Source organism: Oryx dammah, unplaced genomic scaffold (genome assembly GCF_014754425.2).
Source record: "Oryx dammah isolate SB20612 unplaced genomic scaffold, SCBI_Odam_1.1 HiC_scaffold_25, whole genome shotgun sequence".
Classification (NCBI taxonomy): Eukaryota; Metazoa; Chordata; class Mammalia; order Artiodactyla; family Bovidae; genus Oryx; species Oryx dammah.
Genome location: NW_024070209.1, coordinates 95,094,578 through 95,107,147, shown reverse-complemented (window position 1 = coordinate 95,107,147; position 12,570 = coordinate 95,094,578). Strand labels below are relative to the sequence as shown.

General features: G+C 51.2%; 1 non-coding gene across 1 annotated transcript; it reads left to right on the top strand.

The window, feature by feature from the left end:
- The first annotated feature begins 12,240 nt into the window (after positions 1-12,240).
- LOC120852401 lies at positions 12,241-12,344 on the top strand. Its single transcript, XR_005718571.1, has one exon. It is a non-coding gene; the product is annotated as a U6 spliceosomal RNA (small nuclear RNA).
- The last annotated feature ends 226 nt before the right edge of the window (positions 12,345-12,570 follow it).

The following is a 12,570-nucleotide window of genomic DNA, read 5'->3' as shown; positions in this document are numbered from 1 at the left end:
GTCCCTGGGCTCAAAGCCTCTAGACACACAGCTCACCACCTCCAAGGCCCCCTGCTGTTGTGGGTTTCAATTCCACTTCCTCCCAAATCAAGTCTCCCTGCCAAGTCTCCAAGTCAAGACTTCCTGGCAAGTCAATTCCACTCCCTCCCAAGGCTCAGGTCCCCACCAGGGCATCCCTGGGGTGAGACTTCTCCCTGGGACCTGGAGTGATCGAATCCCTAGAGATCAAGAACTTTCTCCGCCCAAGATTCAAGGGTCAAGAGGACACCGGAACACACAGTCCTACGCAGCTCCATTTCTTCCAGGAGGGGAAGAAACTCCCATTCAGGTCTTCTCCTCAGCGAAGGAGGCCAGGGAACCTGGAGATGGGAAGGGGCAAGGGAGGAAGAGATCTCATACTTCATCTTCCTGCCCTTGTGACGGTCTCCCAGGCCTGCAGATCCCGGCCTGGGACCCCGACCCCTGCTCACCCCCACCCGGCCTGCGGGGAGGAGGGGCGCCAACAAAGGAAGGGTCCCCATCCCGCCAGGACCGGATGCACCCGGCCTGCCACAGCAGGTCTCCCCAAGGACACACACGCTGGACGCGTTCCCGCCAGCGGCCGCTGTCACACGCGGTGGACCCGCAAGGGCTCACACACACACACCCCGGACCCCGCGCACACCCGCTGCCACGCGGAGCCGGACACACGCGGCGGGAAGGCCTTGCGGGGGCCACGGTGCACCGGGTGGGTCGACGACCCGATGCCCGCGCGTCCGTCTGGGCCTGGGCCTCGTTCGGCGGGGGCGCGACCCCAAGCGCCCCAAACACCCGCGGGGGTCCCGGCTGCCGGACGGCGGCGAGGCGGGACACTCGGGCTCGGGAGCGGCCGAGACTTCCGCCGCGGCCCCGCGCCGCCCCTCTCCGCCGGGCAGCGGCAGCCGCCAGGGAGGCCCAACCGCGGCCTCGTGGCGCCCCCTGCGGTCCGCACTACGCGGGCTCCGGCTGGGCGCCCGGGGGCGCCGGGGTGGGTGGTGGCGCCTCCTCTCCCGGGCTCCACTGGGGCCGCAGACACCCTCCCGGAGCGGCCGCGTGGAAGGGCCCGGAGGTGCCGCCGCGCGGGGGCCCGAAAGCCCAGCCAGAGCCCCGCGGCGGCCGCCTGCCCAGCCCGCCGGGCTCGCACCCCAGCACGGCCACGCGCGGGGACTGCTTCCTCCTTTGACAGAGCGGGAGACCGAGGCGGGACGCACAGCCGGGACGCGGGGAAACCTGGCTGGGACCTTGACTCTGGGGCATGTGAATGGGGGTCTCCGAACCCGGCCGGCCACATCCTGGGTCGTATTGGTCTCCTCCCGGCACCGCCTGCCTCTGCCCGCCCCAGCCCTCCTCTGAGCCCATCTGTTCAGGAACTGCCCGTACCCACTTAACACTGTCCTGGAGTCTTAAAATAAAAAAATCACATGCGTGTGCGTGCCATGTCGCTTCAGTCGTGTCCGATTCTTTGCAACCCCATGGACTGGAGTGGGTTGCCATGCTCTCCTCCAGATCTTCCCCACCCAGGGATCAAACCTGCATCCCATGTCTCCTGCATTGGCAGGTGGGTTCTTTACTACTAGCGTTCTGGAGTCTTAAAACAAAAATCACACCAGGAAAAAACACCTTAGGAGCCCCAGCCTCAGGGTCCACCTTGGGGCCAGGAAACCAAGACCCATGAGAGCCCCTTATTTTGGCCTGGTCTCTGTGAGTCAGTCTGGTTGTCTAACTATACTGAGATCCTTTAGGACCCTCTCTGCCCCCTTCTGTGCCAGCAGGGAGGTGGCACCCAGTTTTTTGCACTTATGACACATGTTCTGGGCCAGGCCCTGTGCACCTGTCCTGCGATCCTCACAGCAAATCAACCCTGTGGGGCGGTATTATATACTGCATCCTACAGAGGAGATCGAGGCCCATGAGGTGGGAGGCTTGCCTGAGCTCACACATAGCAGGTGAGTGGCAGAGCTGAGATTGCAGGCCTGATTTGAGACTCACTTCAGAGCTCTACCAGCCCCGTCTATGGTTACCATGTGGAACCCATGCCAGGCACCAGCACTGGCTTTTTGATGTGACCCACCCTGACATGGAGAGTGGCCACCCCCTCACACCCATCACAAGAGTCACAATCACATTGGTAAGCCTCCAGCCCAAGCCTGGCCCTCAGAGTCCCCAAGAGTCAGATGCCTCCAGATTGACCCTCCATTTTACAGATGAGCACACTGAGTCCACAGAGACACCGGGTCTTGCTCAGGATCACACAGAGCAGCTGTGGTCTAGGCTGCTCAATACCCCAGGCAAGAAAAGAGTTCAGGTCCCAGGATTTGACCCATCTGTGCTTCAGGGCTGCAGTCCTTGTTGTAGAGTCAACAGTTTAGCTGGAGTTCTGTCTGGAGGGAGGGATGAAGAGCAGGAGACAGACACTAACACAGGTCAGAGCTGAGATGAGGGCTTGGCTGGGGTTTGGGGAAGCGCAAAGGAGAGATTGGACATGGGAGAGGTCAGTCAGCAAAGGATTCCCAAACAAGTGACGTCAAGTGGGCTTTAAAAGGATGCATAAGAGTTTGCCAATGGAAAAATGCAGGCAGGGATATTTCAGAAGACGTGGGGCTCAGAGGCCTGTTCCCCTCTGTGCCTTGGTGGTTAAGAGTATGGGACCGGGTACTAGACAGTCCTGGGTTGGAGTCCCAGCCCTGCTGTGTGACTTAACCTTTCTGAGCCTCCATTTCCTAGGCTATAAAATGAGAGTAGGGATGATCTCTATCACGAGGCAGTTGCCGGGTGATCAGGGGGCATGGCACACAGGAAGACAGAGACTAGAGACTATCGTAGGGAGCAGTTGGGGACCGGAGGAAAGAAAGAGGTGGCTGAGGCGGTCATCTGTCTTCTGAGGACAGACAGACTGTGAGGACTTGACTGTCAAGCTAAGGAGCTTGGCTTTGATCTGAAGGCAGTGGGAGACATGGAGGGGCTTTGAGTCAAGGAGTTACAACTGTGATTCGTGTTTTAGAGGATGCCCCCCGCAGGTGCTAGGGTGTCCTTGAAGAAGGACAGGAACGAGGCTCCTGATCACTAAGCCCAGCCGTGTCCCTCCACCTGAGATCCCTCCAGCCCACACTCTTCTCCCTCCCTCAGCTCTACGAGGCTGAGAAGTTGCCCTGCCCCGCTTCCAAGGCTGGTCCAGGGCCGAGGAGGCAGGCGGCCTGCAGCCCCTACCCTCACTGCCCCGTGGTCCCAGACACCCCTGCCCAGGAACCCACAGCCTCTGTGACCGGTTCTCTGCTTTCCTCAAGCTGCCCTCCCCCCTACACATACACACACACACACTCCTCAGTCCCCATTACAGACAAAGGGCGGGCAGCACCGCCATCATTTCTATTTCCTTCTAAATAGATGCTCCCGGACCTGCTCCCACAAAACCAATTAAAGCACCTGCCGAGGACGAGGCTTTGTCAGCAAATTATTTCCAGGCTTCGAGACTCGGGAATAAATCTCAGAAGGATGAAGTGAATGGAATGAGTAGGGGAGCTAGGGATAGGGGGGCTGAGCAGGCAGTGGGGGGGAGGGTCACTTTGGGCCCAAGCACCTGCAGGTGGAGTCTTCATTTCTGCCGCCAGACCCTCAGCCAGGTACCAGCACTGTGTCCCTTTACAGTCCCACCAGAGAAGCGGCCTCTAAGGAGTCGGACATCCTGGCTTCAAGTCAGGAATTCCCCTGGAAAATTGCCTGGAAACAACTTCCAGAACCATGGGGTGGGCGGCACGGCTATCTTTATGTCCTTGTCCCATTGCTGCATCCCTTGGCTGTTTCCCCACCATAAAGGAAATGGCACCATAGCCTCAGTGCGGAAACAGGATGTCTGGGCTCCTAACTCACTGTGGGGACCTCAGACAAGTCCTTCTCTGATCTGAGCCTTTGTGTTTCTATCTTCAAAGTAGGGGTAGATGGAAGTTCAGCCAGCCCTCCAGCTTCAACTCTTCAGGTGCCCATGAAACTCCAGAAGGCCTCCTGGTTCAGGCCCAGCTGGCCTTCTGGGATGCCCGTGGACTCTCTCTTCGGGCAGGCAAAGGCCAGGGAGCAGGTAGAGTTCCATCCAATGCAGCCCTCATGGCCCCCATCAGCTCTCAGACTGGCAGCAGGGAGCGAGGGGCTGAGTGAGCCCCAGGTGGGCCCACATCCAGCGCTTAGCAGTACACCTTGCCCATAGTGTGGCCTCAATAAATGTGGCCATTTTTACTGCTACTACAGCAACACTTGCCTCTCTAGACTACCAGGTCCTTCAGCTCCAGGCCATATTCCCATCATGCCACCAACACCCACCTTGGCCCAATCAACAGTAAGGACTTGCATGACAGACCTCAAGGTGGGTATCATCAGCACTACCATCTTACCTGAGCAGACAAAGCCTCAGAGAGGTTAAGCCATATGCTCAGAGTCACACAGCTTGCCCGGCAGGACATGATGCCAAAATGGAGCCTCAAGGTAACTCCCCAGATGAATCTGAGTTGGGAATCTGAGTTGAATGCACAAAAGGGACCAGACCTGAAAGGCAGAGATGCCAAGCGCCAAGGCTACAAGCTTACCAGGGGATAGGAGCCTCCCAACCATCCCAGATTAGAGGCCACTCATAAGGGATGCAAATTAATTAATTAATTCAGAAAAGAATGCCCTGGCAGTCCTGTGCTCAGGACTCCATGCTTCCACTGCAGGGTACCCGGGTTCCATCCCTAGTTGCAGAATTTAAAAAATAATAATTAAGAACTGCAGACTACTAGCCTCCACAGAAGTTAGCTCCACAGAAGTTAGGGTGCCCACCCGTCATCCCAGCACCTGGCCTGGGGCACCTGAAAAGCCCTGGAATCTGGCCTTATACTTCCATAGGCCACAAGGGACCCAGTCAGGCCACAAATTGCTGGCAATAATAACAAAACAATAATTGTAGGTGGTACCTGTCCTCTGGACCTTTGAATTAGTTGAAGGAACCCTGACAAAACCCCTGAGATAGGGACCAAGATTATAGGTAAGAAAACTGAGGCTGGAGAGAAGTCACACGTCTGGGGTCACTCTGCTAACACCAGGGACACAGTTTTCCTGGCCCCTATCATCAATGCCTGAGTGGGCAGTGGCCCATGGGCTCCCAGAAGCATTTTTCCTCTAATACTTACACATTTCACTTCATATGTGTCAGGAAAAAAAATAGAACCAGCCCTTCAAGCCCAAATAGTTTATGCATATGAAAAATGGACATATTTTTTGAAACAAGAAAAATCCTAAGTCAATGAGAACAGGTGGTACTTGTCCTGGACAAAGGTGGGTCAGTAACTGAAACACAGCATCCACATCCCTCCTCTGCATCTGCACAGCCGGCTGAGGCCCCAGAGGAGGAAGAGGTGCAGACACAAGAGCTGAATAGGCTTCTCGGGGTGACTCTGCTCCAGGCCACTGGCAGTCATGCCATCGTTGCTGCCTGAGGTGTGTTCGTGCTGCCTCTTTGGGGATCTGACCTTTAAACTTGACTTCTCTCCCTTTAATGAGGGCTCAGAGAGGCTCATGCCCAGGGGCTCTGAGCTCCTAAGTTGAGGCCTGAGATTCCAGGACCAGTCCCTGTGCTGTCCAGGGCCTGAGAGAGGATGGATTTGCCTGAGGGAGTTTTCCAGGCCTGCAGGGCCAATCCAGATCCTCTGTATCAGTCCTGCACTTGCCCGGGATTTGTTTCTTGTTGCTTGTCTTTAATGATTTTCTTTCTAACTATACATGCATTCTAAGTCGCCTCAGTCGTGTCCACCTCTTTGTGACCCTATGGACTGTAGCCCACCAGGCTCCTCTGTCCATGGGGTTTTCCTGGCAAGAATACTGGAATGGATTGCCATTTCCTCCTGCAAGGGATCTTCCCAACCTAGGGATGGAACCCACATCTCTTGTGTCTCCTGCACTGACAGGCAGGTTCTTTACCACTAGCGCCATCTGGGAAGCCCTCATTGTAACTAAAGAGGTGACTGAACACAGCAGCCCAATAGTAAGAACTCAAAGAGCTTCTGAGCATTGTGACAAGCTGTATGACTTTGGGTGCATTACTTAGCTTCTCTGAGCATCAGCTTCCTCATTTGCAAAGTGAGGATCCTAATATCTCCCTCAGAGGAGCATTTCGAGAATAAAATGAGATCATGTGCTTCTATCAGCATTCAACCATGAAAACAGTACTTCAACAGGTAGAATCTGATACAGGCAATTAACTGCACAGGTAACCAAAATGCTGAGAAGCCAACAGGAACGGAACAGAGACCCAGAGATCACTGAAAGAGACAGCCACCTCCCCAGTGTGTGGGCAGCACAAAAGGAGGAGATGGGGTTCACAGGGCCCACGGGGGTGGAGCTGCAGAGACAGCATGGTTCCTATCAGAGGCTGCCAGGGCAGGACGGCAGGGGGAGAAATACCCTGGCTTCTCCCTTCTCCTGCCCTCCTGTCTCCCCCAGGGCCTCCCACTGGCCATTTGAGAGGCCTGGGAAGCTCAGTTGCAGGGCAGGGCAGGGCTTTGCAACACCAGGCAGAGTGGGAATAACCAGGCATGGATCTGAAACATTTGCACAGGCCCAGGGCCACACAGTACGTGGTGCCCTGCCCAGCCAGTAAATGACTGTGATCTCTATAGTGTTCCTTCATATTATTAAAACAATACATGTTCAGTATATTAGGACTATTTTGGTTGCAACAGAAATTCATTCAAGCCAGATTCAACAGGACAAAAATGGAATTTAACAGAACACTACAGTGGAATCTCCTAAAACCCAAGGGCAGGACCACGATAAGGCCTGGCAGGATCGTCAGGTCTCCCCAGAGGATCCCTGCTGTCTCCTGCTTCTCTCCGCGACGGCTGCTCCGTACTCCTCGTGGCACACAGGTTCCTTAGTCCACCAGGCAGAGGATGGCTGGAAACGGTTCCCAGATTCAGACAGCATTGGGATTCCTTAGTCTCTTTTCCAAATTCCTGGGGCAGCCATTCTGATTGGCCCAGCTTGAGTACCTGTGTCCGCCTGATCCAATCAGCCAAGGCCAAGGGGGTGGAGTCACAGGTGCGGAGAGCAGACCCTCCTACCAAACTATGTAGGAATTATAGAAAGCCTTAAAACGCACTGCATCGTTTTATTCTCGGGTTCTATTTCGGCGTCCCTCCTCTTCTGTTTAGGGCTTCTCTTGTAGCTCAGCTAGTAAAGAATCCGCCTGCAATGCGGAAGACCTGGGTTCCATCCCTGGCTTGGGAAGATCCCCTGGAGAAGGGAAGGCTACCCGCTAGAGTATTCCGGCCTGGAGAATTCCATATTGTCCATGGGGTCGCAAAAAGTCGGACGCGACTGAGTGACTTTTACTTCACTGTTATGTTGAACACAAATAATGCTGCAGCCCCACCCCCACATTTCCTGCGGATGAATTCCTACGGGTGACTCGGCTAATTCTGAGAGGGCCCTTTACTGCCCCCTTCGCATAAATGCGCCGCAGCTGGTGGGGCATCTTTAAATGATTGTTCTTGAGGGTTTCAGAAGCAAAAGACAGCCAGGCCCCACTGCAGGTCATCCCCTCTGAGGTTTTATTTGGCTTTCTTGCATATTTGTTTAATTAATTATTATTTGATTATCTGATTAATTATTATTCCAGACTCCAGTAATCCATAATGCAAAATCATACAGATGCTGGACTTAATTAAATGGACTTTTTACCTCATTTGGGAGAAAGAGTTTATTTAACAAGAAAAGAAGGTAAAGCGGTTCAAGGCAGCCAGTTGGGATGATGTTTTTTCTTTCCAATTTTTATTATGAGCTTTCAAAACAGGAAAGCTGAAAGGACTGCACACTGAATCTCTTGCATGCCCTCCAGCAAGATTCAACAACAATTCATACTTTGCCCACTTATCTCTGTTTCTCTCTCTGGGCTTCTGTCTCTGTCTCCCTCATTCTCACTCTCTCTCTTTCTCTCTCTCTCTATATGTATCATATATTATAAATTATATGTATTAAAATATATAGCATTTATATACAAATATATATATTTGTGCTAAATTGCTTCAGTTGTGTACAACTCTTTGCGACCCCATGGATTGTAGCCCTCTAGGCTCCTCTGTCCATGGGATTCTCCAGGCAAGACTGGAGTGGGTTGCCATTTCCTCCAGCAGGACATCTTCCTGACCCAAGGATCGAACCCATGTCGCTTATGTCTCCTGCACTGGCATGGCAAGGGGGTTCTTTACCACTAGCACCACCTGAAAGAAAAAAAGAATGTATATATAATATATGTAAATTACTTTCCTGGGCCATTTGGAAGCGAGTAACAGATATCATGACCTTTCACCTACAAATTTCTTTTCATCTCCTAAGAATAAGGACATTCTTCTAGGTAACTACAATGCTATTATTATGCTAAGAAAACAATGATTCCATAGTTCCATTAAATATTTCAGAAGGACTAATTCAAATTTCAGGGAGACTAATTGCCATTGATAAGCAAATTCAAGAAATAAATAATATATATAAAAGTACCCAACATAATGTCTGGCACACATAGAAACTTAGTAAATGTCAGCATCCCCTGCTACCCACCCCCACACACACACACACACGAATTTCCATCACCACCATTTTTAAAACCACTAAGTAACTACAAACAGCATGGTTCAATGTGATGCGACATCAGAAGAGCATGATCAGACCACCGGTGCCCCAGATGGGGCTCCCCCAACTCTTCCCCGCAGCCACTGAAAGCAAGAGGAAAATTGCTGGAGACAAAAGACACAGTCACAGGGCGCTGAACTTGGCCTCACCAGCCTCCTAGTAATGGCGCCAGGGAGGGGATCGGTGCCAGCCAGTGCTGCTCAGCCACCACGTGGCAGACAGAGCTGGGCTCCTGGCCGGGGTCCCTCCACTTACCAGGGCAAGAACGGGTTTTTTTTTTTTTTTAATTGTTTTCAAAACAGATTTCATGTGGTCCCAAAATGAGACCATGATTGTAAATTAAAGTGTAATTAGCCTTTACGCTTTTATATTCATTAACTCTTCTCTGTTAATGATGCTAGGCTGGAGCAGAAACCCTGCATTATGAAACCACATCCAGGAAATAAAATAGTGATTTAGATAATGGCCACAATGTATTGCTACTTACACATAATTAAACAAATGCTCCATTTAAACTTGGAAACATGACTGAATGTTGATTAACCCTCGCCCAGCAATTCTGCTCGGAACTGGGGAAGGGGAGGCACCGTGAGCTCGTCCGTAACAAAGTGTCTGGACCAGTCACGTGTGCCTGCTACATTGCCAGCCATGCCCACCAGCCCCACCTGTGCCGCTGGGTGGCTACAGGTCTCATGCCAGGGAGTGTGGCCGTGGATGGAGATGACCGTGAAAGTGATCCCGGGACCACTTAAGAAACCACCAAACTAAGTGAAACAAGCCAGACACAAAAAGACAAATATTGTATGATCCCAAATTTTTAGAAACAGAAACGAGAAAGGTGACCCCCCAGGGGCAGAGGCTAGTGCTTAACGGATACAGCATTTCAGCCTGGGGTGGTGAAAGATGATGAAAGATTCTGGAGATGGATGGTGGTGATGGTTACAAAGTCGTGTGTACACACTTACTGCCACTTAACTGTATCCCTTAAAATGGTTAAACAGTAGATTTCATATATAATTTACCACAACTTTTTAAAGCTTATTTAAAGCATTAGGAAAAAAGGAAAAAGTCACCACACCCCAACTCTACTGCCCACAAATACAAAAAGTCTGAATCTCACCTTCTCAGAGATCAATTCACACGGTTCAGCACTGACTCTGATGACTTGACTCAAAGTTAGGAAAATGGAAATTTTTTTAGGTTTTAAAAAGTATATGAAGTATTGCTTAACATATAAGTAATTCAGACATGTATTGACTAAAAAGTAAAGTTTCTGATTCTCAATCAGTTCAGTTCAGTTCAGTCGCTCAGTCGTGTCCGACTCTTTGTGACCCCATGAATCACAGCACGCCAGGCCTCCCTGTCCATCACCAACTCCCGGAGTTCACTCAGACTCACGTCCATCGAGTCAGTGATGCCATCCAGCCATCTCATCCTCTGTCATCCCCTTCTCCTCCTGCCCCCAATCCCTCCCAGCCACCCACTCCCAAAAAATAAGCACCCAATAATTTTCCCGTTTGTCATTTTTTTACATGTAGCTTTTCCACATAATGTGTTGCTCTGCTGGGTCCCCCAGAAGCAGACCCTGGAACGAGAAAGGGAGGGCAGGTGGGAGATTGGGAGGTGATCCCAGGAGAAATGAGTGGGAAATAAGACAAGGAAAGAGAAGAATAAAAAGTGTATGACCCTATCTATCATTTATTGCTGCATAACAAGTTACTGCAAAATCTAATCACTTCAAACAGTCATCATTACTTGACTGTTGATTCCTGTGGGTCAGGAATGCAGACAGTAGGGAAGAATTGCCCCTGCGCCACCAGGGTCTGAGGCCTCGAATGGAAAACTTCAAGGCTGGGGCTGGAGTCGTCATGAAGGTTGCCCGCTCACACATCTGATAATTGATGCTGGTTCGCCATGGGGGACCTAGCTGGGTTGTGAGCTGGAACACCCACAGGTAGCCTCTCCAGGTGGCCTGGGTTCCTGAAACATGGTGGCTAGGTTCCAAGAGCAACCACCATGTGAGTGAGAGAGAGAAAGGCGTGGGGGCAGCGAGAGAGAGAGAATGAAAGGCAGAAACCACGTTGCCTGTTAGGACCAGTCTTAGGAGTCACATCGTATCACCTCCACCACCTATGATGAAGGTCTGCCCAGGCTCAAGCAGGCGGGAATGTCAATGACCCATTGTAACAAGAACATGCTGTTGTTGTTTATTCTGTAATCATGTCCAACTCTGTTCAAGCCCGTGGATTTTAGCTCGTCTGTCCATGGGATTCTCCAGGCAAGAATACTGCAGTGGATTGCCATGGCCTCTTCCCGGGGATCCTTCCAACCCAGGGATCGAACCCACATTTTTATGTCTCCTACATTGGGAAGCGGGGGTTCTTTACCACTAGCACCACCTGGGAAGCCCAACAAGAGCATATGGGAAATACAATCTGCCATAGCCAGGCTAAGTACATTTGCAGGCAACTGATGCTTGATTCCAGTAGGGACCTCTGGGAGGTAGCCTGTCACCCTAATACTTATGGGGTGGTCCCAGGTGGCTCAGTGGTAAAGAATCTGCCTACCAAGCAGGAGACATGGGTTCAATCCCTGGGGTGGGAAGATCCCCTGAGGAAGGAACTGGCAACCTGCTCCAGTATTCTTGCCTGGGAAATCCCATGGACAGAGGAACCTGGCAGGCTACACTCCATGGGGTTGCAGAGAGTCAGACATGACTTAGCAACTAAACAACACCACCGCTATGGGTCCGGGACTGTGCTGAACGCACACATATTCTGTCATTTACTGTGCAGTAGCTACTACCGCTGCCCCCCAAATAAAGATAAGGCAACTGAGGCTTAGAGAATACCAGGCAGAGACTGCCCATCCATCCACCAGCTCCCGTCTTTCCTGCTTCCCATACACACAGCTAGAGCACATCTCCCGGTGTCCTCATGGTTAGGCGTGACTGTATGACTAAGCCATCTGCAATGAAATATGGGCCAAAGTAAGGGGCACCCCATCCTGGCCGGGGCCATAGGTTGTCCCCCACGCGCCTGTGGGCTCCTTCTCCCGTCTGGCCAGAATCAACACACAGCCTTGGAAAAACACCCGGTGAAGATGTCAGACTGTTTTTTAGTGTGGTTCCCTGAATTGCCTCATGGAAGAGACCCCCCCGCATCATTTATCTCATCCCCCTTCAACCTAGGACTGTTAAGCAACAAACAAACCTCTGTTGTGTTTACACATTACGGTTGGCTCTGCTTGTCACCACAGCGCAATCTAGTCTAACCCAGGTGTGTGGTATGAGACTGAATCCTCTAAAACTGCCATGACAACTCTGTAATTCCAGATAACTCAACCTCACACGCACAGCTCTTTTCACTCTTCCACTCCTGCATAGTAATCCATTTGTTATTTAACCACCTATATAACCACTCCCCCTTTGATGAACATCTGTCCTTACAAATAACACGGCAAGGCCCATTCTTAAATATTTACCATTATGAGTTTTATGAAGCTGTCCATCAGACAGATTCCACAAAGTAGGACTGCTGGGTGCTGCACATTAAAAACTTTTATTTGTGTGTGCCCACTCTAGCAGCATAGACACTAGAGCTGCAACAGTACAGAGATTAGCATGGCCCCTGCCCGAGGACGACACAAAAATTTGAGAAGCATTCCATATTTTTTCCTGCAATAAACCATGATAAAAGAATATGAAAGAGAATATATATGTTTACTATATATTGTATAACTGAATACCTTTACCGTATATCAGAAACTAACACAACATTATAAATCAGTTATATTCAATAAAAAAATAAATCTTGGGACTTCCCTGGTAGTTTAATGGTTAAGACTCCAAGCTTCCGCTTTGGGGGCACAGGTTTGATCCCTGGTGTAGGAACTAAGACC